At 39.3% G+C, this 27,798-nt stretch overlaps 1 protein-coding gene across 7 annotated transcripts in view; it reads left to right on the top strand.

The window, feature by feature from the left end:
• ZNF644 (zinc finger protein 644) overlaps positions 1-27,798 on the top strand; it is a 74,809-nt gene that overhangs the window by 27,331 nt on the left and 19,680 nt on the right. For 3 of the 7 annotated variants that reach the window (XM_066555464.1, XM_066555457.1, XM_066555458.1), the window contains exons 1-2: positions 1,285-1,340; positions 20,714-20,769. The gene's annotated coding sequence lies outside the window, so the exon portion shown is untranslated. Of the gene's footprint in view, positions 1-1,284; positions 1,341-1,556; positions 1,617-20,713; positions 20,770-27,798 lie in introns of those variants that run through there. The other 4 variants (XM_066555460.1, XM_066555461.1, XM_066555463.1 and 1 more) reach the window with 2 other exon arrangements.

The raw sequence follows: 27,798 nt of genomic DNA, 5'->3' as shown, positions 1-27,798 counted from the left end.
TTGTGCTGTAACATGCTTCCCGCTCTGCCAGTTTGGCATTGTTGGCAAATCCAATCCATGTAAACTGTATTCTGTCACATACATAATTAGACTTGGGACCACAGTCATGACATACCCACCTCCAGGGAACTGTATTTGCTGTCCTGCTATTTGTCACAGTGAGACGTTGCTGGTGTAATTTTGCACCACTGCAGTCAGTTCATTATGTTATGTCTTTTGCTTGCTCAATTAAGACTTCTCTGAGATGGTGTCAAAAACCTGACTTAAGCCATAACCGACCGAGCACTACTCACATCCAAGGCCTGTTATTCTGTCACAGCTCAGGACGAGTTTGGCTCGATATGATTTTTTTGACAAATCTATGTTGGCTCTAACTTACCACTTCATTAGTTATCCTGTACTTAAAGATGTGTGATTATTTGCTTCAGTACTTTTCTGGGAATAGAGGCGGGAATGATTGACAGTGCTTGGCTCTACCTATTCCCCCCTTTTGAATTATATGTGCCGTGTTTTTCCTCGTCCTCTCTCCTGACATCTGTCGTGTCCCTGAGCACACTGACCACCGCTCACACCTCTAACGTTGCCTTTATCAGCTTCTCACTCGAGTGTGAGAATCCCCCAGGCCCGGCAAGTCTGAAGGGAAAAAATTAACTCATCTAAGCAGTCGCTATGCACTTAACATTCTCCCCTGACTCCGGGAGAATTCCCTCTGTAAGCCGGGGCTCGCTTCAGCAGCCTTAGTCTGAGGAGAGAGTGGCACCGAACGTGTCTTTTTGTCACCTCATGGCTTCTCGCCCCCCGCTGCGCTCAGGTTCCCCGCGCCCCCGGCACCGGCCGCAGCAGCCGGAGCCCGAGCCCGAGCCCGATCCCGAGCCGGGCTCTGCCTCCCCGCTGCCTCGGGAGCGCCCCGCGCACATCCTGCCGCACCGGACCCGCTTTCCCAGGCCTGCGCGAAGGGCAGCCCGCCGGACGGGCGACGGCCGCGCTGGCAGCCGGCGCTGTGCGCCCAGCGTGTTTGGGGAGCCGCCCCGGGGGAACATTCCCTCCGGGCCCGAGGGGGATGGGGACATTGACTCTGAGCCTTAGGGGGGGACGGACATTCCCTCCGAGCGGGCGGGGCCGCTCGCGGGACCGGGCACGGCGGGGGCGCGCTCCCGGCGGGGGCAGGGAGGGGATGCCGTGCGCGTGCGCCCTTCGCCCACGGTGGGGCGCGTGCGCGCGTGTGTGCGTGTGCGTGCAGCTGCGCGCGGAGTGGCGGGGCGGTCGGGAGGCTTGCGGGATGACGTCACGACGGCGCGCGCAGGACGTAACCCCGGCGTGACGCACAGCCCGGCGAGCCCGTGAGTTTCCCGTTACGATTTAGTTTTTTGTATCGCGCCCCCGCCGCCCCCGCCCGGTCGCGGAGCGAAGGGGGAGAGCGGGAGGCGCAGGGCCCCGCGGGGCGCGGGCCGGGGCCGAGCGGAGCCCACCCGATCCGGGCCGGGCCAGGCCGGCCGCCCGCCCTAGCGGCGGGTGGCGGAGCGGGCAGCTCTGCCCCATCCTGCCGCATCGGGAACATGGCGGCCGCCTCCGACCTGGTGCGGCACCGCGGCTCGGCCGCAGCCGCCCGCGCCGCGGTAAGTGGCCGGGCCGGGGCGGCGGTGGCGTGGCGGAGGCCGAGCGGCCGCAGCAGGCGCTGGCCTCCCCGGCCCCTCCTTCTCCAGCCCGCCTTGTGGCCTCTCTCCGTCCCGAAAAGCGCCCCTCGCCACCTCCCCGAGCCGACGAGCGGCGTTCCCGGTGCCCCGGCCGGGCGGGACACAAAGGGCTGTGTCGAGGAGGGTTTTGTTCGGTCACATGAAGCGGCGCAGCCAGTGAGCGCGGAGCGGGGAGGGGGAGCGGGGCCGCCGCCATTGCCAGGCGCGGAGGAGCTGGGCAGCCCGGGGCCGCCGCTCGGGGCCTGGGGCCGGGCCGGCGGCAGCGGGAGCCAGGTAATGCCCCGCGGGCGGGGGCGGCCGGGCGGGACAGCGCCGTCGCTCGAGGGTGTCCGGGGTCACTCTGGGGGCCCGCAGGCCTCCGTGCCCTGCCGCCGCCCGCCCCGGCGGGTCCCGCAGGGCCGCTTGTGCTCCGCCGCGCGGCTCCCTAGTGTGGGTCTCGCCCGCGCTGCCCCCCTCTGCTGGCGGCCCACCCGGGAAAGGTTGCGCTGCCGTCCTGGGACAGGGGGAGCGTGCGCTCCTCACCCTCCCCTTCGCTCCCTTCTCTTCTCGGCGTGGAGCGGGCAGGCTCTGAAACGCCCGGTGTCGGTACAAAGGGCTGGCGAGTCCCCGGCCCGCCGCCGTGTACCCTCCGGGAGCGGGAGTAGAGCTCCCGGCGCAGAGATGGTTTACAACAGCGAGGGAAAAGTTACCAGTTCAGGTACCAAAGTCGTGTGTTCGGGCTCCCAACAGCTTCAGGATCTGGTGGTTTCTCTGACGAAGTCTGTGTTACCAGTTTGCAGTGATGAGCATCATCTTGACAGATGGAACGGGTGTGAAATGTAGAAAGTTTTATTTCTTCTTATGGCTTATGTGTAACCTTCAGCCTGTTGGCAGTACCTCTGTCGTGGTAGTGTGGTCTGTAAACTGACAAGTCAAGTGGTCATGGAAAACAAGTATGATATATCAAAATAGGCTTCCATCAGTACTGTACAGCTCTAGCCCTTTAAGCAAAACCTCATTTGCAGTGGTATTCTGGTTCCTGCCTCCCTTTCCAGCACATAATTTAATTATGAAGATTGTGTCATGGAACTTTACTTTCAAACGCATATGAAGAATGAATGTGCACCAGATTTTAGAGTGAGAAGTCATTTCATCTTGTGTAGAGTAATGAATTAACACATTAATTAATTGACAGGGTTTTTAATACAAGTTTCAACATAATTTTTGATTCAAATAATAAAACAAATTTTAAAGAGAAGATTCTTACAAGTGGATGGCGAAGTGCTTCAGAGTTTTGGTAACTTAATGTGATTCTTCTGTGTAGAATTCATTACTACCTGACTTGTGCAAGGTTGGTGATTTGAGGACAGAATAAATGGACTGATTAGACAATGCAGGATAAATCTGGGGAAGCTTTTAGTGGGTCACATAGGTGCAGAGAAAATGCAGCAATTTTCTTATTGGAGAGGAGTTTAAGCAGGGTGCATCAAAGAGCAGAGCAGTGTGACAATCCTGTTACACTGACTTGGAGTCAGAGCTGATGTTGCAAACCTGCTTAATGTAACTGCAGAGGAATATGGTGCAGAGTTATACAAGAAATACAGTGAGAATTGAAATCAATAATCTTCAGAATATCTTCTTGGAATAGTTTCTTCTGATGTCTCATATTCATTCCTACAGATTTCATTTTTAATAATAAGACCTATCCAAGGAAGAGAAATTTTGTAGAGGAAAACACCCATAATGTCACTAAAGAGACTTGACTTGTCTTTTTATACATTTTTTTTTCTTTTGTTCAGTCTGAATGATTTTTTTTTAATTTTAAAAAAAGGCTCTGAGCAAATATCACTGTAAAAAAAAAAACCCAAAACCAACCAAACAACCGAGGTGTACTACTCTGACATTTTTTCTTTTTTTTTTTGAGTCCAGTGTCTGGTTTATGCTTAGTAGCACTAAGAGGAGCATGCCTAGGAAAGTATGAAAGTTCTTAATGCAAAAAGATAGTTGAACTCTCAACAGGTGACCTGGCTAGTAGGAGAAAAAGGCACTGACCACTTGGGGCATCTTTGTGAGGTTATTTAATACAGAAAATGTTGACTGAAATAGCAGCTGAAAAAACAGGATATTAAACAAAAATGGCATTGCCTTTGACTTTAACTGAATTTCATATGGACACTGAAGTCAAGGGTTGTTAGTGGAGTTTCTTGAGCAATAGTTTGTGCTTAAGCTTGCAAGTATTAGCACAGCCTACCAGTGTGTATACTTTTTTAATTCAAGCCTTTTCAAGTCATTTATGGAGTAAATGGAACTAAAAAACTAATAAACTTCTCAATAGTAATAAAGCACACACAAGTTCACGCACTTATTAGTTTCAAACCCCTTCAGGTTTTTAAAAGCTCTGAGAGCTTAAAAATGGAGAAAGTACGGAATAGTAATGTCACTTGCTCAGCAGCTTCACCTGAAGTTGGTTTGAATTAAAGGCTTTTGAACAGCTGCTGATTCATTGTCCTCATATTTTTACATTTTTCAGCAACTTTTTATCTTTAGCAAAGTCCAAGTGATGTGGCTATCAGGGGGCTGCCTTAGGATACTTGTTTATGCCTTTATTCTTTTAGTACCAAATGCATTGCTCCAGTGTTAGTTACTACAAGACACATTCAATTAGTTTCCTCTGTGCTCTGGATTGCAGAGCATTTTGTATTATGTATTCAGAGATTGGGAAAATGACAGTAAAATTAAACAATGTTGCACTCATTTAAATTGATTTTGAGACTGAGTAAAACTTGGCATATACTCCAAAACTGGATTTGTTCAGATGAAAATAATATCTGCCCTGCTTCAGAGTGTAAAGGAATCCCAGGTGAAATGAACCAAAACCAGTTTGTCTTCTCTGAAAATGTATTTGTTGGTCTTCTTGAACACTCTGCCTATAAGCCAAATCTATAATCTGATTTTTGTTAATTAACGTTTTTCCTTGCTGCGGTTTTACCAATGTAAATGTAAATTTTATATTGGTACTGCATAAAGAGCTTAAGTTACCAGTGGAAATTGTGATTGTTGGTCACTCTGGCTGATAAACATAAAGATACTGTCAGAATGAGTTAAATGATTGCCTAAGTTTATAGTATAATGAAAAAATATTCTTTTTATGCCTAATTAACAAAAAAAATCCCCAAAAAACCCAGACAGAAAGTTCACATAAGCATTTATGCCTGTATACATTGTGTCCCTTAGATCAATTAATAAGAACCTTTTGTGCAAGCAGTGATAGTAGCCCACATTGTTCACAGAATTGTAGAAAAGCTCTTGGATAGCAAGGATGTGAAATGGCCATGTAAAACCAGATGCAAATACTGTGCACCTCTATAGTGCAGTAATCCTATGGGATGTAATTTGGTGCTCAAATCGCAGTTTACTATCAAGAAAGACCATGTAATGAGTTTGCATAAACTTCTAATATGCATTGTTTTCAAGATTTGAAAAAGCACAATAGGCTCTGTTACTTACCTAGTCTGCAATTCAGTGTCATGTAGTGAATATTTCATCTTGGTACAATGTCTACCCAGAATCTATAGGATTGAGTGATAGAGGAAGAGGAGAGCAAGCTTTTTTAAAATCACATAATCAAATATATTGTATAATAATTTCATATAAAATAATTTATTTTAAATCCAGTTGTGCTGCCTTCCTGTCACTGTTGAGCTGTACACAGCAGCTGTTAGGTTCACAAAAGCCAGGCCCTTACATTGCCAGTGAGGTTAAATGGAGGAAGACAGTGGCTTAACAGTGTGTGTGTGTGTGTGTTGGTTGCACTAATGTTAACTGACATAACAGTTCTGAGCAAACCTGGGATCACAGAGAACTCTCACTCCAGGAGAAGTAATTGTAATGCTCTTGGAATGGGAACTGATGGTTCATACTAAATCCAGATACTGGAAATGGAATTCTCTAGTTGATCTTTATTGATTGATATTGAGTGCTTTGTCCTGCAAATAATTAACTAGTTTAAGGATGATGGGCTGTTTAGTAATTCAGTATTTCTTGAAACTTAATCCAGTTTATGTGAAGTTCATGCTCAAATCAGAATAAAGGTCAGATGGCTGGGTTTAGGAATATTTCAGGCCCCTGGTTACTGTTGTAACTTTTCAGCATGCTGAACGCTATGAGTTAGATACTTATCATACTTAATTGGATTTTTTTTTCTTCATAAAGGGACACTATTTTGGGAGTATTTGAATGCCTGTATTTTTTGCTTGCCTTAAATGGCTACTTGATAACATTGCATTTTGGGAAACAGGATGGGAGGAATTACAGGGTGCCTTATTGATTGGTCCAATTGTAGCTGAAGTCATCATTGTACCTTCGCTGTTCTCTGGAACAACTGTTAGCACCCATTTGTAAAAATATTTTTCACAGCAAAATATCTCTTGTGTAATTTACCTTTATTTACAGGCTTTCGCCTGATGCATCCATTTTTAGTTTGAGTGAAAGACAAGGAATTCCTTAGCAAATGTAATCATTGAAATGTAGTAATGAGTCCCTTCTGCCTGCTTTTTCACAGAATAATATTTTGGTACATTGATGGCATTGAATTGTGCTTTATCCCGTGTACTTTCCCAGTGTGGCTCTTTGGTAGGGACTGGGCTGAATTTTCCAGAAAAGGCAAACAGCAGGAGGTCGGGTGACTGCTTTTGGAAAACTGATCCTTTTCTGTCTGCTGGTAAAGCATGGCAGCTCTGAAGCTGCTCCTTGCTGCTGCTGGTAGGAAGTGGCTGTGGCTGTTACTGGCCTGGCTGCAGTCAGTGGGTGATGGGTGCTGGTTATGGTTTAAGGTTTTCATTGGTTTGGTTGGGGTGTTCAGGCTGATGGTTTTGGGTTTTTGTTTTTTTTGTTGTTTTTTTTTTCTATTTTAGCTTCAGTTTTTATTTTCTGGAGTGATTGTCCTCTGTATATTTCTGCTGTTTGCTTCTGCTTCTACTCAGCTCTCCTAGGAGCACTATGTGATATAATTTTTGATGCTTACTTTTGGAAGGCCCTCAATGTTTGTTGTATAGTGTTTGTTGCTGATACCTTTCTTCATCTTCAAATGTGCGCATATACAACAGTTTTGTGACTGTTGGATTTCAGGAACTGTCTCTGATATTAACTTAGTTTTCTGAAATTATCCTTTTCAGTCAGAAGAGTTTGGAAATCAACTTAGTTTTCTGTATTTATCCTTTTCAGTCAGAAGAGTGTGGAAATCTATAGAATTTGTATCCTAAAATTAGGCTCCCAACAACCAAAACAGTGGCTGTAGGTTGTTGTATTTATTATTGTGTTTATTCTTATGTAGGTCATTGAATTTATGCATATAAGAATACTGTGTATTCTTATGAATGTTCTTAGGAGCCTTCACCAAAACCACCAGATTCTGTGTTCTCCCAGTGATAATTGGTAGGGAGGGCAGAGGAGGGGAATGGTTTTTTTCCAACAGCTGTATTTTTGTTGTTGCTACCCAGTCGGCTTGGTATTAGAAACAATATTTTCAACAGAGGACAGGCTCTGCCTGCAAAGTTCCAATATAAATAACTTTTTTCCTTCACACAGAAGTTCTGGGCTTTTTGTTTTAATACCATAGCTGTGAGTGTATCCTCTGTGAGAAAGTCTTGATTGTGTGTGCTATCGCAGGGAGTGGGAAGTGGCAGTTCTGCAGCTGGCTTCTCACAGTTCTCTCCCACACTGAAGTGAGCACTCTGCCCTCTTTTGCTTCCTTTTTCATAGCATGCTTCTTGACTTATTGAAATCACCTGATCTTTTGTGTTCTTGGGCAAAACTTTGGAACTGAGAATCTGTGGCATGTAATGAAAATAGCTGCACTGTGTATGAATTGTAGTGAATATTAGTATTCTGAAATTACTTTTAAACAGTTTCTCATCTTGTAGAAAGTTGAAAACAAAATGGCACTTAGAACTCCCTAATCAGGTAGTTATTAACAAAAGAAATATATTATGTTGTTACAGTTTTTTTGCTGGGGTAAAAGGGAGAAAATAAGTTGGGGAGACATGTGATGGTGAATTAACCTAGATAAGCCACAGTGAAAAAATTGGAAGGGTTTGGAGCAATTACAGAATGGGAGGGAGTAGAACTTGAATGTCTGGAATGCAAGTTGAGCTGAAATGCTGCAGAAACAGAGGTGGAAAGGTTGCTTGTGTGTTACATAAACCAAAGATAGTAGGTACTGTCCGTGGTCTTTGTAGATCTTTGCTTTGGGGAAACTATTGAACATTTGTTTTATTTAACTTGTTTTCTTGCAGAAGTGGTTTAGGATAGTGATTGGCTTTTTCTGTGTCTTTTTAAAGCCTTGACTGTGTTGGACAGTAGTGACTCAGGTGATGAAAAATAGTTGACTTGTTGGTGAGCTGCTTTAGCAGGGATTCTTAGAGACCTTTCCTTTTGTTAGTGTTTTGGAATAAGTACATCACTAGTGGTCCGTGCCATGTTCCCCTAAATGCCAGGCCCTTGTTCCCAGACTTTGGAGGTGGTGAGGCTTGCTGAGGATGTTCAGTGTGATTCTCACTGCTGTCCATGTGGCTGAAAGAGCTGGTGAATGAGAGAAATTGTTTCTTTCCTGGCATGTGTAAGATTTGGAGAGGAAGAAGAACAGCTTGTCATGAAAAAAATTGTTCTCCAGGTATCTCTCTCTACTACAGTGGTAAGAGTGCTCTTGCTTTTCAATGTTTTACCAGCAGTAATGAGCACTAAAAGGTATAATGTATTTTTGCACAAAGGAAGAGTGCAAAAAATAGAAATTATGCTTGGGAGAAGGTATCCAGGTTCCTATATAACTGAAATGCCACAGTATTTCTAAAAATACCGTACAGGTACTGTGATAATTCATTTTTAGAAATGTCTTTTAGACACTAAAAACAGCTTTGGGATTTGCCTTCCATTTTTTTAGTCCAGTGAAGTGTTACCAGAGATGGTGACTTGTCTAGTAAGGAGTTATGTCAAGAACCAGTTAGCAGTTGTGTTTCTTTGTCTGTTTATCTTTACAGATATTTATCAATATTTGTATATAGACAAACAATTTAGAGTTGGAGTATTGTGGTTTGGAACATCATACAAAGTTCTAAATGAAGGCAATATTTAGGATAATGTACTCACATTCAGTAAAACTGAAGGCATCCAGGTTCTGTAGTCTTTTCAGAAGTTCAGCTATGTCCATAAGGAAATTAGATGAGTTTTGCATAAGAAGTACTGCAGTATCACAGCAGGACCTTCCTTCATGTCATTTGGAGCATTAATGATGAGTTAGTTTTCGGGTTTTTTTTCTTGTGGAGCCATTTAGAGAAAGTAGGTTTGTTTGTCTTCTGCAAGGTGATTGCTTTGATCTTTAGGATACTGGGTGCTGTTTTAAATAAAATTCTATTTAATATATTTCTAGCAACTTGGCTTCAGGTCCATCTAGTAAGCTGCTCCTGAAGCGTGCCTGATGCATGCTATTTTCAAAGGATGTAAATATAAAGGAGAGAGGATTAATTAGAGATCACCTGTGTTGTGGTTTCCATGATCTTCTTTGATCAAAGTTTTCTTCCAACTTAGTGATACTAATACTAGGAACTAGGGTGCTTTTGTCCAAAGAAATATCTCTGTGATTTCACTTTTGTTATGACAGACAGTTTTACCTTAACTTTCCTTCCATTTTTTAAAGTAATTTTCCAGAATGCCATTTTCAGCAGGAAAGAGTGCTCTGGTTTTTACCTGCTTGAGGCTGTTCTTTTTCTTCATGTTTTCTGCCACTGTAGATTCATTAGCATTTCTTCCTGTCCTTAAAGGAGATTTTAGCATTCAGAAATAAAAACCAAACCTGTATGATGTTAAATCGGCAGCTATTTGAAAGAATGCAAAACTGTTAAAGTTACCAGTACTTTTCCACAGGACAATCCTATTAGTGTAAAAAACCCACCTCACTTCTCAGCCCTCCCCCCCAAAAAAACCCCGACTGGAAAATACCAAAAAAAAGCTCCACCCCAAAACCCTCTTGGCTTTTTAAGACCAAAGTACAAATCTGAGTGCTTTGTGGCTGCCTATACCTCATAAAAAATCAAGGATACAAATATCTCTGTTTTCCTCTAAATATTGTAAATTCCAAAGAGTTTTCTGGTTCAAGGAAGAGCTTTGGTTAGGATATTCTGAAGGCTTAAATTTGGAGAAGTTGACCTGTTCTGTGCTGTAGCTTCCTTTGCTTTCTGTTTTATTTGTTCTCGGAATTTCTTTAGTTTTGTGGATCTGAGGATAAAGACAGGTTATTTCTTAAATTTTTAACAATCCCTTATGTATTTCTGTACTTTTATCAGAGTTCTGCAGCATCATTCATGGCTCTTGTCTTCTCTGAAGCTGTTTAAAGTTAAGTAGGTATTAAGTAAGTGCTGAAGTTTTTTATCAGAATTGCTTTAATTTAGTGTGCTTCCATATGTTGTCTTTGAACTTGAGGAAAAGTTACTCTTGCTCCTTTTGTCCATTTAAACCAGATTTCATATTCATACGTATTCTCTCAGCATTGAAGTATTGGTTATATTTTCTTCAGTGTTTCAGTGGAAAACAAACAGGAGGTCTTGAAATCTAACTTGTATGCTTACAAAATTCCTGGTGATGATGAAATATAGTAGCTCTGGGACCAGTCAGTAGGCAAATAGTCAGCTGTGCTTAGGGGCCCAAAAGAAGGCACAGATCCTCTGTTGATGTAGAACACTAAGCTTTTGGGACATATTACTCATTGTGAATTTATGAAGCCTTTGAACAAGGTATTCAGAGGTTTTTTATTTTAACTGTGAATGTCCAAGACAGTGGCCAAGTTTCCTTTATCTTTGGTGCTGACTTTGGTTTGTTTTAAGAAGCTTTGTTATTACTGCAAATAAAATAAGCTGTTTACTTGCTAGAAGAAAATATTTCTGTCTTGGGGTTATGTCATTTTTAGAGTGGGAAACATACAGGTTTCTTTGTTTCAATTTAAAAACCATGTCTATATTCTGAAACAGAGTAATGATGTGAATGACTTGTGCCATTTATACTTTCGGATTTTATGCAATCTTAGCCCATGCAGATCCAGTTCTTTGGTGCTATCCTAGTAATCCACTGTAAAGCATATGAAATAGGCTTAGAGTATCTGTCTTGTCTCTCCTGTTTCTTGAGCTACTTTTGAAAGTTTGGTTGGGAAATCTGCTCTGGTTAGGAAAACTGACAAATCAAGGACAGCCAATGGGCTGGATATGCACAGGTGAGGATAACTGGTGTGGCGTGCTGGAAATACCAAGTTCTTCCATTTACCTTTGTGTATTTGGAAGAACTACTTAAAATAGCAAAAGAATCAAAGACTTTAAACTTTTCCCTGAAACAAAAGGAATTGAATAAGTCCACAAGCATTGAAAGGGTTCAGTGCTGAGAAGAAAAATATTAATTAAACCCTGATCTTGAAGTGAAGCCTGCATAGAACTGTTGCATCTTCTTGCAGTCTTGCATGGAGACTCCATAGATGTTTATTAAACTGTTTAGAAAGTAGACCTCAAGGTACTGCATAACTTGAGTAGAGTCCTTGGGGTAGATCTTGAAAACACCTGCTTCATAGCAAAATGTTTTTCATGGAATAATTTTGTAGCAAAGGCAGTAACTTTAGTAAACTCTTGTGACATTTCACTACAGGAAACACTCCTGTATGATGAGTATATTAGTAATAAAGCTTGTGGATCCTGTCCAGTTGAACACAGGGACCATGAATAGGAGCTTACTAAAGAGATGTGGATGCTGTGTCAAACCTGAACTGTGGTTGTGATGCTGGTGGTGTGCGACTGTCTCGATTGAGTGTTCATGACAGTGGTCACAAACTGCATTTCAAAGAGGGATGTGGAAGCATTTGTCCCAGTTTGCTTGCCAGGTCTGGTAGAATAACCTCAGTTGAAAAATGACTGTTGTTCCTATTCCAAAAACACTAATGCAGCTATCTGACATGAAGGTGTAAAATAAAACACAACTGGCTCAATTATGTTACATTGCGACAGCTTATCTAAGGTAGGAAATAGTTTTTACCTATTTATGGAGGCCACAGACAATGCTGGAAACTTAGAGTCTCACCAAACCAAAAATGAACACTGAGCACCTCAGCAAGGAATGGATTTTTTATGTTTTCAAAGGCTATTAAGGTGATAGTGTTGACTGCATATTATAACTTTCCTTCTTCACCAAAAAGCAGGCTCCAGCCAAATGAAGGGAAGTCCTTATGTTACTGGCTAAGTATATGTGGCTCCCCAAAGTGCTCTTTCATAGATTTTAAAGATTATAGCTTATATATCAACCCAATTAGGAAGCATTTTGTAGCTTCACTTCAAATCTGATAAGCAGTGGCTGAATTCTGTTGTATGAAATATGTGTATATTTTATTTGGAAAAAGATTTTGCTAGAAGAATGGCGGTGCTGAAATTTATATTTTTAGGTGATTGGTTTGGAATTTGCATTTTTTGGGAATTGTTTTATATGGTTATTTTCTTCATCTTGGAACATTCATTGTAGTCACAGCTTAGTCCTCTGATTAGGAAGAAGGCTGTTTGAGAGTTAGCAGTGCTGTTTACAGGGAATGATACTCCAGAGTGTCTGCTCTGTCCTCTGCTGGAAGGTACTGTCGTAGGGATATCAGAATAAAATCTCTGCTGCAGCAATTCAGAGTTCACCGTAAGCCTTCCTTCATTTTAGTGTAAGCCCTCAATGAGATTTTTCTTAGCACTTAATGAGCAAAGCTTTGTGAATACTTATGCAAAGTGTGCATGAAATCTCTAGGAAATTTTTGTTAGATTTTACATTTTCATGGGCACAGAAAATAGACTTCCTCTGAGGCTAGGAACAGGAGATTCCCTTTCCTGCTATGGTCAGGAAATGTCAGAAATGCTGTCTAGACAGACAACAGCAGGCATTAGAGCTCGTGATCTCAGCATAGCTACCCTTTCAACTGGAACAAACTTCTGAGGAACTGAATTTGGGCTTAGGATCCTGTTTTGTAGGGGGTACTTATGTGCTAATACCGGTTCACTATTTCCTGCCATTGCTGTTACAAATGTTTATGTAATTTACTTTCTGTTCTCTACTGCTTCTTTTCAAACTGTCATGATAGCAAGAGGGGGAGATTTTTTGGTAATTTTTTTAAAGGAAAGAAGAAAATAGTAATTTATCACTAATTTTGAGCTGTAGGATTTTAGGCTCAACCTTTTTTTGAAATCTGCATTGCAGTCTTAATTCAAGAAAGTGTTTCAAATTTTGTCATTTTTAAGACTTTAGAAACACAGAGAAGACTTGGAAATGAATGTACACTAGTCTGCCTTACAACGTAGAAAATTCAGAGGTATTCAGAATGGTCTATGAAGAAATTGTTTTTGGCTCCAGCACTGGCTTTGGTGTGGTTATCTGTGATCTGCGGAGCTTGGTGGCCGCAGCGGCGCGGCGATCCTGTGCTGGGCTCTGTTCTCAGCGCCAGCAGGTGACAGTCATGAACTACAGCGCTGCCCTCCCCTTAAAGTATCCTTCAGTAGCAGACTGTTCAATCTCCTAAATGTGGGGGTTGGGTCGTTTGGGGTTTTTACAAAGGGAACTGCCATGCTGTCACATTTCCATGAGTGTAAACTGAAATTGAGTCGGGTGCAGCGCTAGAGAATGCTGGTAGGTGAGCACACGGGACTGGAGGTGTCTGCAGGGAGGCAGCGAGGAGTGCAGCCAGAGGAGACCGCAGAGCAGTTTGCTGCCTCTGGGTTTGTACTGAGCTTGTAGGGAGGACTGTTGGCTTTGAGACACTGTTAAAGCTGGAAAGAAAATGGCTACCAGAAATTATTGTTGCTACTGTAAGAACATGGCGTGATTATTAATGTGCTGCTTTAACTACTGTTAGAAATGTTGTGTGAGATACTGCCTTGAAGTAAAAATGTCATTAAAGGGAGCAGATATTTTAATCCATTTAGATATAATGGATATCATCAGGCATTCTTGTTTTAGAATGCCAGTCTGCTTAGTGGAGAAACTAATTTCTAGTAAATATCTTTTAAAACCTCATTACTGCCTTTTCTACACTAAAAAAAAATTGCTTAATGGTTTTAAATTTTAATAATAAACATAATGTCCTTATAAAACAACTTGCAGGGAAAAAAAACAGTAACGAGATACTATTTCCTATTTCACAAAATATGTTGTATATGGTAACATAATTCTGGCTTTCTAAAATTAAGCCCTGAGTGGTTTTTTCTGCATGCAGCAAAGCTTTTTTTTTAAGATTTTTTTTTTATATTTTGAGTTTGAAATAAATATGCCCAACCTAGATTCTGTTTGAAGGTTTATAAATAAGGTTGAAGATATATAAATAAGGCTCAGATTATAGAGTGGAATCTACTTGGGAAACGGTATTGTACTTTGTTTGATAAGGATATCAGTGTATGCATTGTGTCGTAAACTTCTTGCAGTTACATTGAGGGATTTCAGAGTTATTTTATCCATTACATCAGGAAAGGGATATGTCAAGTTCAGTGAATGTGTGAGTAATAATTTCTGTCTCTATCAGGATTCCACAGGTGGCAGATTGAGGACAGGTATGGTCTGACAGTAAACTGTGTCTGCTCTTCTTCCAAGTCCCATAGGTGTGATGTGTTTTATACCTAGAGAAGATCCCATCTTTCTGTACTTTTTTCATTTTTGGGGTTTTGGTTCTCTCTCAGACTTCTTTGACTGAAAAGGCACTGGATTGATTCAGTAAGAGATGTGGCTGATGAACTGTTTACAGTAATGTGTGCCAAATATGTGTAAGAGAAAACTTGGAAGTTGTGGAAAAATGAGTAGTATGTGAGGACAGATGTTTGAACTGTAGAATGGTATTGCTTAGTGGTACACTAAAGGGGATGCACTAATTTGATGGACACAATCTTAGCTTAAACTTTTTTTTACTTTTATGCTTAACTGTAATAAAAACTTCATGTTCTTATTAAAATTTTGTCGTTTTGGAGAAAGGAGAGGACAAGACTACAAATGTGTAGCATCACTGTGCAGTTTAGTATTTTTAAAACAAACCTTGAAATATAAGAGGTTGCCTCAGATGTTTCTAAAAGCTTGCTTTTTTTAAGACACAAAATGCATGTTTTCTACTTAAGGCTGTTGGTTCCTTAGAAAGCACTTCAGTGATTAAGCTTTCCTGGTTTTGCATTTTCAGTTACTTTTCAGCTGAGAAATGGGAGGTGCAAACTTGGACTAAAAGTTATTAAGGAACCATAATCCAATTTCTTACGAGGTAGGGAAGATTTTGTGTAAACATCTTCTGGAATGCTTTTTTGCAGTGCCTATAGTCATAGGGTATGTCACTGTATTTTTATTTGCTCTGTGTAAAGCTTACATGATGATGCATGGTGAAGGAATATATATGTGTATGTATATTACTGGGCACAGAGTGATTGTATAACTGGAAGGGTAGAGGCAGTCCCTGTACAGGTAATGTATTGATGAGATTTTGCTGCCAGCAAAATGAACAGAGATGAGTTCAGAGACAAGGATGATGCCAAGGATTTGTACAGTGCCGTTAGTAGTTTGGAGGGGAATGGAGAGATGATGTTATTCTGGGCTTTAGGCTTTCCCCATTTAAGAAAAGCTGTTATATTTAAGGTATATAAGTGCAGTAAATGAAGAGCTAGTTCATGTGGTCAAAATGAATAGGCTGAAGGGTAACTGAAAATGTATGGATGTTTATTATGCAAGTGGTAAATTGATCTGTAGCTTAAATGGGCAGAGAAATTATAAAGATGGTGAATTATTTCCCTGTAGTTTATTCCTTATGGTAAATCTCATAGTGAAGAATGCTATTCAATTTAGTAGGGTATTGATGGACTGTAAACTTTTTAATATCAGTGATACTTAGAATGTTGCACTCAGCTGAGGGGAGAAACTGCATTGGTAAGTAACCTTCAGAAACAACATGGTAGTATTTTCTCATAAGGTCTTGAAATTCTAAATGTTTTCAGGACTCACATCTTCAAACTGATGCTTCAGTTTAGTACTTTTATGATGCTTTCATTTGTGCGTTCAGTGTTACATATTTGCTTACTGGATAATGTATGCTCAAAGTAAATAGCTCTCAAATTGTTTGTTTCCCCTTGATTCTCTGTAGACATCTTTGCATCTTTATTGTGTGTCTGTTGTGTACATCTTTGAGTGTTTGCATCTGCTCTCTTTACTGATAGAGGGGAAAAACAACCTTTTCAGCCAGTATGTTTTGGTAGTCCAAACTTCTTCTTACCAGAATACTTTCTGCTGTGATGACTTTCCAATTTTTTTAAATTTATGATATGCACATTTTTGAAATAATAATTAAATAACTTGTGAGACCTAATTGATGATATAAACAGAGGTTCCTTTTTTTTCCATTCAAGCTACTCTATGAGACTACTTTTTTTCCTACTGTGAAATTCCTATTAATGTTGCATTCAACTACTTGTAATGTTGTTTGGACTGAAACAGCTTCCCAGTCTGAGGTATGATCAGTTGTGTTCATTTCCTATGCTGTCACACGTTCCCTTGAAGTGTTTCACTGTCCCATATGGAGTGTTGTCAAAAAGCAATACTTTCTACGAGTAGAAAAATGAGAGATTTCAACATTTCCACGTGAAAGCCCTACCACAGCTTTGGGAACTGTGCGTGTGGCTTTTACTGTGATGAACAGACAAAGGAAGAACTGTAACTTCTTTGAACTACTTTTCAGATAACTCTCAAAATCTAGCAGGAAATTCAAAATGCAAGAGGCAGTCATCTCTCTTGCAGTTTTTGCTTGCTTTTGTTCACTCACTGCAGATTCTTTGAAGTCAGGAGCATCTCCAGTAAAGACTTAATATTTTGTCTCTTTGCGTTGTAAAGTGTTAAGCTCTTGCTTAATTTGGCTTCTGGGTAATTCAGACTCTGGTATAGTGCCTGTTCTTAAGTATTGCTCTTCATTAACTATTTTAAGAAGAGTGATTATTATTTTTTCTTTGCAAATTTAATTTTGGTAAATGGGATTGTGGCATATATCATTCAGTTGGTTAAACTACAGTTGGAATAGCATAGATTGAGAGGTTCTACAAATTCTCAGAAGGGATTAATTTTGTGGTTTTAGAAAACTTCATGTTTAAATTCAAATGATTATTTAATCTACGCTGGCTGTTAGTTCTAGATATTTGTGGGTACAGAATGTAGATTAAGTTGTTTTTATACTTTTTAAATAGGAATCAAAGACAATCAAAGCTCCTTCTGCAAATAGAAAGCAGGAAACTACATTTTTGTACAGACAAGGTCATTGCTGACTACTTGTTTGGAAAATGGCAGTATAGGCTTGTATTTAAAGAGCTTTTCAGCTGTATCAACTGATGTAGGACTCCCATCAGCTGAGGTTTTGCCTTTTCAGTCATCTTCTGAAATTACTTTATCCCTGATACTGCATGTACAATTTTGGCAGGAACTTCTGGCTTTCTTGTAATAGCCTTTTCTTAGTAATCTCTGCTTTCTGCTGGCTGTTTTTTCCTGCATTGATATTTAGGATTCTTAGATTTTTGTAAGAGTATAGATTTTTTTTTCCCAGAGCTGCAACAGATATTAGAATGAAATTTATTCCACACCCCACACTCTGCATTTGAATTTAATGCTGGGATGATCATACCCTAATAAATGTAGCTGCCACTCTGCACTAACTATCAAATTTTCTAAGCCATGAAGTCAAGTCTACAGTTACAAGCCTTTTTGCTATGTTATGTCAAAGCTGGTGGAATTGACTGTTTATCCACAGTTTATATCAACAACAGTAGTTTGTATAGTATAGTTATTCTATTATTTGTTTCTTCCTCTTTATTTCTTCCCACACAGGCATAATCAGCTATAGGGGCAAAACTGGTTTTGTGTTAAACAGCAACACACAGCAAAACAAAACCCGTTGAATAAACCACCTAAGAGGCTTCCATCTGAATTACATTCCTAGCTGCAGTCATCCCAGGAGAAGGTGGTAGTTAAAGGTGATGGTGTGTTTTCCCAGATGGATGTGGAAATGTCAGTTACGATGCAGATCTGTTATGAAATGAGGGCTGCATAGTAAACAAATGGGTCAAAACTCTTGTTATGATTAAAACAAACTTTACTTAGTCATTGTACACCTTTGCATTCTAGTATTTCTTAAACTTTTTCCTCAGAGAGGGAGGGGATGTGCTGTTAGGAGATAATTTTATTATAGCAAGAGTTTTCAGTCCATCTTTTTTTGGTTACTGTCACTGGGGGTGCGTTTGTGATCTCTCATCTCTACCATTTCGGTTTTCTTCCACTTCCTGTTCACTGCCCATATCAGAACAGGAAGCTGCTTATCAGAAGCCTGACCATTTTACAGCAGCCCTTTTTCCCTGCTGTGGTCCCCCTTCTCACTCTGAAGATCAAGGCCTTCAGGTGAATGCTCTGTAACTACATGTCTTACTCAGTTCTGTCACCCTTTTCATGCCCTCTTTTATTACCTGGTATGGGAGAGTGACTTTCATTCCCACTTCCATTCCTGATAATGAGAATTAAGACAGGCAAATTGAAGCAAAAGCATTTATGATGTTGAAATCTTTGCCTTTCCTTAAGGAAATTTTTGGAGAACTACCTTTCTCAAATCTGCTGGTAAAGAATGTCAGGTGCTCAGTTATTTCAAATGTCATCACCCTTGAAATTAATAGTAGGTGTTAGAGTTTGTAGTGGAGTGAGAGAAATCTTATTTGACAGCAGAAAGACCTTTGAGAGGAGTTGTGAGTGCTGGTTAAGCACTGTAGGTGGGTGGCTTTAAACAGTCTCATGCTGTCAATAGTTTGGGCTAAGATCTGGTGTCCTGTGGATTGTGTTGCCTTCACAAAGATGTTTGCGTGACACTGCAAGTACCATCTCGCATTGGTGGAGCTTTGTACATCAGCTTGGAAATCCCAAAAAGGGGAGTTAATTCTGTAGGGCCCTTTGAAGTTTTTGATGCAGGGCTACAGTGACCAGCCCTTTGATCCTTCAGCAGTTTACTTGCTGGTGTTCTCTTTGTGAAACTTGTCACCTCTTCTTCAGCTGGATGATATCCAAATTAGGATGGCCCATCTTCTCTTTTCCCTTCTCTTTCCCTCTGTGGCAGGTGTAGAATAACCCCAGATTTATCCCCAGCATGGTTTGTGAGCTCCCTGTGATCCAAAGAATACTGAAATGCAAGAGTACTTGCATTTGAGTTTTCTGCCAAGTGCACCTTCAGTGAGTATAAGAGTATTCTCTAGATAGATTGTTCACATAAAATACCCTGTACTAAGTCAATTGATTGATCCAGAGTAAAGTGCTCCTGTTGAAGGGCTCTTACAGAGAGTAGTGGGTGGTATGACACTGTACTGCTCTATCACCCCAGTGATCTGCAGTTGTCTGGGCTCAATCCTTTGACTGAAATATTCTGTCTGCACTTGAGTCACAAGCCATGAAATCTGTGTTGAGAACAGTCATTACTAATGTTTAATTCATTGCAAAGTTTAGAAGATGTAGGTGTTGAGGCCATTTTGCACAGGGGCAGAGTCATTGTAATTCTTAATTAAAGAAGTGTTAGACTGGGGTTGTCGCTCCCCAGCCAAAGTGCACAGGCTTACTGAGATGTCTGGTTTAGTGCTCATTATAATGTTTGATCATGTAAAGCCATGACCATTGACTGTTTTTCTCAGTTTTTGAAAGGTGTTTTGGCTCTTTGTATATGGAGGCTGTTATTTTTGTGGGAATATAACTATAGCTTTACATTTACTTTCTGTAACATACAGTGGAGCTACAGTGCTGTTGGAAAGTAACACTTCTGCTTCTCTAGGTGAATGAATATTACTTTAAAATCTGACCAAAGAATTGTATTTTTTCTGTAATAAATCTTACTTGAGAAATGAGCATGTATATTGAGTAACATTCATGCATAAAGCTACAGTTTAATGTGATAGTTGGGACACAATCCTGGAGCTAGAAAGAGGAGCTCAAATACTTATCTTCTGTTGCTTTATATTATCCAGTCAGGCTTTTTTGAAAGGTCTGTCTTCCCTTACTCTCTGTCTTTGTAATTTAGGCAAAAGGCTTTGAGACAGTTGCAGATTGATTGGGGAACTCTGAATCAAAAAGCTGTGTGTGAATAAAATAAGGACGGTGTGTGATGATAGTTACTTCATTCAGAGTCAGTTCTGATCATGCCCTAAATAGTCTAGATAAGAACAACCTACCCTTTCTGTAAAGCTCTGTGCTGGTAATTGTGTCTTCATTAGTAGACCCAGTTCTGTAGAGATACCATACCCAAATCCATTCTTGCTTTTGTGCAGCTTCAGTTGCTTTTGGAGTCTCTTCAGAATTTCCGAATAGGAAGTGAAAAATGACCTTGTATAGTTAGTTCTAAAGATACATGAGCAAAACAAGTTCATCTGATATTGATCAGTTTTCATGCAGACAAATAAATGATAATTTTTAAGTGGGCCAGCTAACCTTAGAATCATAAATGCAGCTTTGCCTTAGAAAAGGTGAGAAATTAGAAAGGCCCAGGCTTCAAGTCCTCCAATACTTAACCTCAGATATGTTGATAATTTTTGCTGAAAAGATTTCTTTATAGCATTCATTTGTATCAATTTCCTTTCTGTGCATCATTCCTTAATCAAGGACCTTGAGATAGTTGACTTTGAAGGCACTAGCAGCAAATGCAGAGCTTTTCTAGCTTTTCTTTCCATTCAACTTCCTTTTCCCCTGTTCTGTCCACTTAATTTAATGACAAGTGTATATTTGATATAACTTCCTGGTAGATTTTTAAAATTAAAATGCCAGTAGCTATGTTATTTGGAAATTACATGTGTTTGAGAGAAGACCACTGGAATGTTGATACTTTTACCCTGAGATAAAAAAGATAGAATACATTTATGGCTGGGGATTTCTTACTTCCCTGCTTTGCCTGTCTTGTCTCACAGCCTAGGACACCAGCAGAAAACAATGACAGCTGTACAGTAAGTTCTTGTTTTATTTTGCAGGTTTGTTTTAATGTGGAAGTGGATCTTACAGCATAATGTAAATCAAACAAGCAAAGGTGAGTAGGAGTTTTGTGTTGGTGGGTTTTTTCCCCCAAAATGCCATTTGCATATACTGCTAAACCTGCAGAAAAGTGGTCAGTGAAAATTCTCTTGAAATTTGTATCTTGATTAATATAATGTATGTGTATGTACTGTAATGGCGCAGTGTTACTTCTATAAAACTGAAAGAGGAACAAAAGATATTTCCCCCATTGTTTAATATTATGATGATAATAATGTTTTTCTTCCATAAATTATTATAGTTAAAAAGCTATCAAGGTGTTCTGCTAGCTGTTGAGAGACAAAATTATGAGCACTTTAAATAATTTTGTTGTCAACATACTTTCCTCTTGGTTTCAAAGTACTGAAATTGTACTTTGCACTGTAAAAGCAGCCTGTTAAACTTGCACTTAATGTATTAATAAATAACTGCGTGGGAAATTTGACCAACTATCAGAATAGCATTTCAAATTTCAAACAACAAAATTGTGTTGGAATTTTGTCCTCTCTTCCTGTCTTTAGGAACCCATTTGCAAGCTATTTGAAAGACAAAGTTTATGGAGATTTACTCCTGGTAGAACTTAAGTGTTCGTTTGCAATAGCAAAGTCTCCATTTAGGAAAAGTTTCCTGTAACTAGCATTTTCCTCCTTCCCCCCACCCCCTTTCTCTGTTATTTTGAGAAAAAGAATTAAGAATTTTATCTTTTTCTCTCCCATTTACTTGCTACCCCAGGAATAATTAGAACTATAAAATTAATCTTGTCTCCATATAATTATGTGAAACATGTAACAATGAACTCTAATCCGTTTTAACTTGAGTCTTTCAAGAGAATCTTTGGGTAAGGCCCCACAGGTCAGTAAGTTCTCTCCTTTGGAGACATGGCATGGTGGACTCAGCTGCAGAGACCTGTAACAAACCAAAGCTGTCTCCTCAAGTTTCCTGCTTGCTGTTTGACTTATGTGCCATCTCAGAATGCAGCTGCTTGCAGTGACTTGATATTTTGAAGAGGTGAGAGGGAGATCCCATTTGCTTAAATGAGTTTGTTCCTCAATTCCAAGCTCCAATTATTATGTAGATTTAATATTGCCTTGAAATTGTAGTATGTACATATTAAAATAGACATGAACTGCTTTGTTCATATCTTCTGTTCCACTAAGACTTCTTCAGAGCTGTTGCTGTCAACATTTAAATACTGATTATAGAAGAGTTCTTTGTGGGGAATTTAAAATAACTCTTCTATTGAGTGCTGATCTTTTGTATAATGTAAAACTGATTCAGGACTTTGATTATGAATTGTCTTCTGAACTATGAACAATTAAAAATAAGCTCTACCACTGTGTTATGCATATACTTACGTGTAGAAGATGTTTACTGCCTTAGCCTGACTTTGCTGGTTTCTGAAATGTGCTGCTTTGAGAGAACAAATGAATACAACTCTGCAAAAGGAAATACTTCATCTAAGGATGAGTGTAAAACAAGAATTATGGCTAGAAAAGAGACTTGAATTGACAGTAAAATTCAATAAAATTCAGTTCAGTAAACTGTTCCTTGTGCCTTCTAATGCTTTCAGTACTTAAAGCTTGCCATTTATGCTCTGTTTCTTTTTAATTTGTGTGGTTATCTAATTGCTCATTTAAATACAAAAAATTAGTTTAAAAGTCTGATGTATAAATAACTGTGTGTTTTAAGCATGAAGTCTTCTGAATGAAACTCTGAAGACCTTTCATCTTAATGGTGGTTATCTGTGTTTAGTAGGGAAAAGCTGGTCTCTGAGGAGAACACCTGTAGGATTGCATTCACAGCAAGAGGGCAGAAAAACGTGTAAAAGAATAAGTGGAAACAGTGTAATGATGTTTGATCAGTATTGCTTTTGCTTGGAAGAGATCTTGAGGTTCCCAGAGATCAGTAAAAATGACAACTGAATAGTCAGTAAATCAGTGAAATGATTGTGCTTTATTAGGGAGCAGAACACAACCCAGATCCAGTTCTGTGAATTTGTGGTGTACCACAGCTGCATTGCATTGCAGTGTGTATTGCTGCTTCTAGTCGGGTGACTGAAGAAAAAATAGAAGAGCTGAAAAAGGTTCAGAGAGGGGCAGCAGGGATGACTGAAAGAATTTTAAAATGTCTTGTGTTAGCAGAGCATTGCTCATATTTGGCAGCTGCAGGAACGTTTTTCAGTCTGTATGTTATACACGTGGGGAATAACTGGATTTGCAAATCCAAATTTCACCACCACTTGGTGGCAGTACCTGGCTTCAAAAGGACTTGTCTCTGATCAGATAAGGTGGCTGATCCCGTAAAACTATAGGTTAATGAGGAGTAGATTAGTTTTTAAATTTCTGAAAGTTAGTTATGTGTTTTAGAAATGAAAATACTTTTATTTAACCCGCTGGAAGGATTTGCATTTGTATGTCTCTATGGAAAATCTAGCTATCATGTCCAATACGCAATTTAAGAGTAATGCTTGTGTTAATAGTATTCTCAGAAGATGTATTTAATGTTCCCCAGTTGAATTATTTTAGCATTTACTTCTAGCATTTTGCTTCAGTTGAGTAGTTTAGTTCAAATAATTTTAGAACATAAAATTTGCTTTCATGGTAGAATTCTTTATAGTGCTGCATTCTGCAGTTTAATAGAGGACTGTCAAAGCTTTTTTGCCTTATGAAACGTTCTCTACATTTTTATTTTTTTATTTATTCATGTAGATTTTAGGAAAAGATTCCCCAGTGGATTTTTCTGTCAACAAAGCTAGTAAAAGTTTGTGCCCTTACCCATAGTCACCTCTTGACTCTGCTGATTCACTGGTGTTTGGGTCCCCAGCCTTTTAAACTGGATAGTGAAATGTTGATAAAGTGTGAATGGAGGAACTTGGAAGAGTGGAAGAAGGCAGCAATTATTTAAACTGGCTTTGCTTCAAAGAAAATTCCAATGTAATTCCAATGAATAACCCAGTAATTTGACAGTATATGATGCCATGTTGAAAATACTTCCTCTTCTCTGCAAGCCAAAATCTGCAGTGGTCAGCAGGTTCTTTAATTTTAGTATAATGCCCCATGTAAGGACTGTAGTGGTGATTTTAAAGTCTGGAAGAATGCAGATACTTTCCTACACATGATCTCTTTGTGAAATGTCTCACTTAGTGTGACTGGAGAGGAACATTGCTGGTGGCAGTAGGTTCTGTAGGGAGGAAATACTTTTACTGTATTGCCTGGAGAGCCACACTGAGAAACCTCTCTTGAGGTGTGACACATCAGGAAGGTATTTAAGTATATGGTGGTGAAGAAGAGGGATTCTTCCTGTGTAAAATCTGAAATTGTAGAAATACAACTAGAAAATGAAGTGAGACTTGGAAAATGCATGTTTATAAATTTGAGTGTGATTATAGCACTCTACTAAGTGATAATGTTATTTTATTTGGAGCGAGAACTCTGGAAAACAGGATCCCTGGAAGGGAGGTAGAAGGGAGAAGAGCATTAAATTATGTATATTAAATTTGCTGTCAATATATTCTACATAACTAGGGATAGAGAGAACATGCTTTTACCGTATCCATAATAATTTTTGTGTAATTTTCTCCAGCTGTCAGAATGATAAATTCAAAGTTGGTAATTGGAAACCATTTTTAAAATACTTTCGTACCTATATTGAAGTTAAGAAGAGAAATAGTGTGTGTTTTCACAGAACAGTAATTTTGTATTTTTAATACTTCTGTGTCTTTATTGGAATACTGCTAGTCATTACCATGTATGTCTGCATTTAGGACAATTCAGTATTTGATTATGGTTCTCATCTCTAGTAGAGCTAATGGTAGTACAATTCAAACTACTTTGCAATACTAAAAATCCAAACTAGAGAGCTGCAGGAACATGAAGACAAGTACCTGGCTGTCCTCTGTGAACAGGGCTGTGGAATTCTGGGCAGGAGTTACAGATCCTGTGGGGTTGCCAGACAGTGTGTGACTGTTCTTAAGTTACCAGATTCAACATCTTGGTTTTGTGTTCTGGCTAGTCATCTTTTAGAAATACCTAGTTCATTTTCACCTGCCCGTGAAACTGTCCTAAATGCTGCATGAGCAGTTAAAACCAGAGGAGTATTTTCTGTAGTGATACATGCGGTTCTTGTCACACTTAAATTGTACAGTCATTTATTATTATTGATTTCAGTATTGAATTTTATCATGATGCCCCCCATTGTGACAAACTGGTTGTTTCCCCAAGCAAATCAATACTAGACGAGTAAGATTAAGATGGTTGGTGGCAATAATGGAATTCTCTTTTGTGATTTCTAATTATATGATCGTTATTCTTAAGTTTTGTTCAGTCTTCTTTCACATGAGATGTTAACATATCATTCTTAGATGTTTTAGACCAGAAATCACGTTTCTGAAATGTTGACATTTTAAAGGCATTTTTGGTTTCCTTACTGTTCCTGACAGAGAGCTTTTGAAGACATTGTTGCATTAGGAACTAAGCTGCTTTTGTCATGACTGCTCTATAACTGAGAATTTCTCTGTGATCACCTTTTTCCGCAGTTGTCTCTTTCACCGAGACAACTTGGTGAACTTCCTAAAAGTGTTATAAAAGACTATACTGTGGATGGCAGTAACTTTGTATTTATTTAGGTATAATACAAATGTTGTATTGGTAATATTTCATACTGCTTTAAAAAGTTTTTTATATGGCAGTCTAGTTAGCTATGGGAGTTTTCCAGTGTTCGTATTGTTATGTGAACAGCTGTGGATTTGGATTGTATTGAAGATAACTAGTTTTGAATGGAACTCTTCAAGTTGTAGTTGGATTAATAACTGTGGACTGTGTGTAGAGTAGGTGGGGAGGGCAGTACTCATGGTGTTAGGCATATTAAACAAGCTGTCTCTTCACTGCAGAAGTTTGAAAAAATGCGGAAGTGTTCTTTTGTAGATTTCAAAGCTAAGTAAGGTGGTCTACAAATAATGTTTCAGCTGTGCAGAAGGAAATGTATTTTCAACAACTTAATTTGCAAACACAAATAGAAGCTGAGGGAAGGCAAGGTGAGTCACTGACTCACCTCTAGTTGTCAGGCTTTGTGGTTTTATTTCCATCTGAAGGGTGGGGTGGGATAGCTTTTTAAAAAAATAAACTGGAAAACAAGTAATAGGTATTCTTCTAATGATCAAAGTATCATGGTTTTATTGATTTGGGCCATTAATATTGCTAGATAACACCCAAAGCTCCAGAGGCATAAACTCTGTGCATTACTATATGGAGGAGGCAAAAATATTGTGCAGCTGAATTCTAAGGTTGTTCTTTATTTCTCAAGATGTGGCTGGTTTGTGCTGGTACACTACCAGTTCCTCTATTACTCTATACAAACCTTCATTTTCCAGAGGTTCTTAAACCTTTCTCTTTTGGCAGAAGTTCTGTGCTTGATGTTTGCCACGATTAAGGTTTTAAAGCATAGACTGATGGTGCAAAATGGAATGAGATGCTTTTTTAGTCCTGTACCATGATGTACTTAAACTCTCTCTGGTCTTCTGTTTGTTGCCTAAAAATCTGTGACTTTGGTTCTAACACCTTTAATACAATCTGTCTCTTGAGAAAGCTTTATTACAGGGACACTTGTGGAAAAATGGTAGGTTTTGTTAGTTTTCTCTGTTTACATAATGAAGTCTCAAAGAAAAATCTAAATAGAGCGGTGCAAACCTGAAGCACCTTTCCTATGTCTTGAGTATTTGAACAATCCCTTGAGTATCCTGGATATTCACATATCTGCTTAAAGAACTTGACTTATGCGGAGTTATTTAGCACAGGACAAGTATGTTTTTGCCTTTGTTACAGCACTGCTGAAAGACATTGGATTTCTTCAGTTTCTTTAACTAGGCTGATGAAATTCAAACCATTTAGGAGATGGCTTCTAAGTGTTTGTGCTGCTTAATAGTTGCTCTGTGCTTTTAACTCATTGGCTCACATTTATGAATTTAGTGAGAAACTTGATATCAGAACACAGAAAGGCACTAAATGCTTTTGACAAACTCAGCCAAATTCTTCTGTCTTAATTTTCGGCTCCAGTGTGCTTTCAAATTTATTGTAAATCCCTATGAAATGACACTGGGCTTGCACTGAGGTGTAAGCTTTACTGAGCTAGCATTGCATGAAGGCAGTGCTCCTAATTTGGTGTGTGACCCTACTGCATAGTAAAGGTTGTAGTTATGAAATAAGAACTTGGAAAGGTCATAAACCTACTGGTAATAAATACAATTAATAATGTACATAGAACAATGGATTTAAGTACATTCCTATCAAAAAGAATTATTAATGAACAGAAAGTGGACAGCATAGATCTGATGACAGGGAGGTTGCGTCTAATCTGAATTACTGAGTGACCTAGGAAGCCTGCTTGGAGGGATTACCAAATAATTATGTTAATATGCAATTATCACCTCATTTCTTCTGTAGTAACCTCAAGATGTAGTGTAGTAAGGGTGTTATAGCAAGTGCTGATAGTTTGCAAAAATACTGATGTTCAAGATTTTTTGAGACAATAAGATTAGCTTAAGGCATTTAAATTATGATCTGTCAGCTTGAAGATAGATCTGACCTTACAGTTTTTTAATGCTCGGACTGTCTGGCCACAGGCAGTCATATCTGCAGAACACATTATGATTTTTAAAACTGATACTTTATGAATAAAACCAGTATTTAAAATTAGGTAGATTTCAAATCAATTAATAGAGAGCGGAGTGTGGCTTAGCTGAATAAATAATTGGTTTCTTTCTACTTTTGAATATGAAATAATTTCTGTATAGTAAATAGCATAGCATGTAAACCAAGAATAATGCTGTTAAGTGTATTGCAGTTATTCTTAGGCTTAACTGAACTAATTGAATTGAACTGAATAATTGAATTTAAATAATTGAATTCAACCTAGCCTTTAGATAAAGTGTGTTTCAAAGGTAGGAGCTGGAATTGTGTATACTTGTGTAGGCTTTTCCAGACACTTTCCATTACCATTTTTACATGTATATATCTCCTAGGTATATTGCACTAGATGCTTAAATAAAAAT

The sequence above is a fragment of the Molothrus aeneus genome, chromosome 9 (genome assembly GCF_037042795.1).
Source record: "Molothrus aeneus isolate 106 chromosome 9, BPBGC_Maene_1.0, whole genome shotgun sequence".
Taxonomy (NCBI): domain Eukaryota; kingdom Metazoa; phylum Chordata; class Aves; order Passeriformes; family Icteridae; genus Molothrus; species Molothrus aeneus.
This window is presented reverse-complemented; position numbering and strand designations above follow the sequence as displayed.